Raw genomic sequence first — 2679 nt, 5'->3', positions numbered from 1 at the left:
TATTATAAACGGAAAGACCTTATATATTGAATTAGCTTTGTAGCTTTACAAAGAAGACGATCCAATGAATACAAGATGTGTATATGTGAAAATGAAATTCTAAACACTAATTTCTAACTATATGTAGTAGGACTATTATAAGCCTTGCATCATCCACTTGTATTGGGAATCTGCAACAACAGAACAAACTGTGATAAGTAATGTGACATTAGCAATACAAGTAATAAGTTAATAAAATACTTCAATTTATAATAGCTGCAAGATACAGCGGATGAAGGCCATGAGGTAATTACACTTCTAGCATGACCGCTTCTCTAAACACAGAAGTGAGTTATTGTTTATTCTCTATAAAGAGCAAGGTCAAAGTAACAACAACAAAACAATAATATTTTTTTGTCATATATACATTATTATCTCTTGGTTGCAGCAGATTCTTGTATGAACTCTTCTTTCTAGATGTTATTAATCTTCCAAGACTACTGTACTCGTTGGGGGGAGCTTTGCTTGGGAGTGCAATCTGATTTACACGAAGTATCTTGAAGCCTTTTATAGTTCACGGAGTATAAGATTAATTGAATATAGCAAACACAATAAAAGATGACGCTTTATAATTGCCTAATAATTTTCTTTTGAATAAACCTGTTATAGTTGAGGGTAAAAGATGTAAAAGAATATAGTAGATAGAATAAAAGATGTCGCATCCTAATCTGCTAAGAATTTATGTGCTTTCCCAACTACATGTGCATCCTTCTAGAAGAAACCTGATACAGAGTAGTAAATTTGGAGAGACTACATATTATTGGGAAGTAAGTAAATTCAGATATATCTGCACACTTATGCATGGATGCTAGTATGTGAGATGCCTAGACTGATATATTTGAAGCCATAAGTACCTCAGGACCAAGGACGTCACCAGGCTGCACCACATACTCTGATTACTCTATGAACCCTTCTTCTGTACAACCATGGCTTTATACTTGTCATACTTGCACTGCACAAAGAATGAAGATTTGCCTCTGGTCTGAAATTGCAAAACACAAAGCTGTCATAAGAAACCAGCATTAATTTCAAAACTATTGTGTATAGCCTCATGTGAAGATTACCCGACAAAGAATAATACATAATACATAATCTAGGCAGTCAAAGAATGTTAGATCTCAGTGATCTCCCTCCATGATTAGTAAGGATTTTATTAAATATAATATTAGAAGTCAGCGCAGCCTGAAAGTTGCATACCATTGACATTCATACACAAATCATCGAATGCAAGATGAATTTGAGCTAATAAATTATTTTGTTCCCCACATGTATAGCCAACAGACTGAAACTGGTCCGTAAGATATTTCTTCAAGTGCATATATAGGTAAGAACGGATCTGTGTTTCTGCACATATAAAATCGAAGGATTGCCTAGCACCTCATAAGCACGGGATGTCTAATATTTATGGATCAGATGAACAAAACGATAACTAGGTAATCAACCGTACCACTGTCAAACCATAAAACCCAAGTTGATGTTCAGACACTACATGCATATCGCATAACGCCATCAACAACAATAGAAGCTGCTATGATATAAAATTTAGTAGAACATATCATGTACTGATTAGGGGAGGCCATGCTGGGTGAGACTTGAGAGCAGGGTGAGTGAAATTAGTAAGAAGGACCGATTGACCTGTAGGACTTGGTCACCTGATTAAGAGAGGCGAAGCTGGGTGAGGGCAGGGAATTTGGCACTGTTGCAGAATACCCAGGAGCGAGCGTCCGTGAATGAGAGGCAGGAACGGCAGGCGGAGCATCACAGATCCACAAAGCAAATTACCTAAGATAATGAGTAACAGATCAAGCCAACCAAAGACTGCAAAAACAATACTATATTTAGATCTCGAAAAAAAGACTGCAAAAATTGGATGGGGTGAGAGGGAGATTTAAAGATGTCCAGTTCCGAATTGGATTGCCGGACCAGCAGTGCCGCTGCACCTACTCGCTCGTCAATGGTCGGTGATGCAATGGTGTTCGTCTCGCCGCCGGAAATCATTGCCTAATCTTTGGAATCCGAATCCCATATGAGAACGAAGCACGACCGGTGGAACCTGGAGAAGGAGACAGCAATAGAGATAGATCGAGATGGAGATGCTCGCATAGGATTTTGGGGGTGGTTTCCCATCGGCGGACAGTATGTATTACTAGCTGGAGGAGAAGGATTGGGATTAAGGGAGGTTATATGGAACACGTCTTATCCGCTCGCTCGGGAAGTGGGGCAAGTTGTTCCGTAGCAGCGCATCCTCAAACCGTTGTAACTTATACGTAGCTATACGGGGGTTTGTGGTGTAGTGAAAAACCTCACCAAAGCTTCATTTTGGAGTGAATAACAAGGATCCATGCTTAGTTTTACAATTCCATGTTTAAAACTTGATAAAATGATGGTCAAAGTTAGGTTTGACTAAATTTGACATGAGCATAAAAAATTTAAAAAAAATCAAAAAAATGGAAAACCTTCTCACATAGTCTTCTTATGTCATATACTACCCATTCTAGTTGATAAACATGGTCTACATGCTGTTCAACAAAAAAACCATGTGTCTAATGTGATATCTCAAACTCTGGGGTACAAGTTCGAGGGTGAAGACAAGTGGTTTAGGGTTTGGAACATGAAAAGTTTCAAAAACCTCACCAAAGC

The 2679-nt window shown here is 38.3% G+C and overlaps 1 long non-coding RNA gene across 1 annotated transcript; it reads right to left on the bottom strand.

The window, feature by feature from the left end:
- LOC127311203 (uncharacterized) lies at positions 1-2273 on the bottom strand. Its single transcript, XR_007857608.1, has 4 exons — positions 1984-2273; positions 1692-1821; positions 894-1021; positions 1-170 (listed from the first exon to the last, which is right to left on the bottom strand). It is a non-coding gene; the product is annotated as an uncharacterized lncRNA (long non-coding RNA).
- Between the last annotated feature and the right edge of the window lie 406 nt (positions 2274-2679).

Source organism: Lolium perenne, chromosome 7, assembly GCF_019359855.2.
Source record: "Lolium perenne isolate Kyuss_39 chromosome 7, Kyuss_2.0, whole genome shotgun sequence".
NCBI classification, from domain to species: Eukaryota; Viridiplantae; Streptophyta; class Magnoliopsida; order Poales; family Poaceae; genus Lolium; species Lolium perenne.
This window is presented reverse-complemented; position numbering and strand designations above follow the sequence as displayed.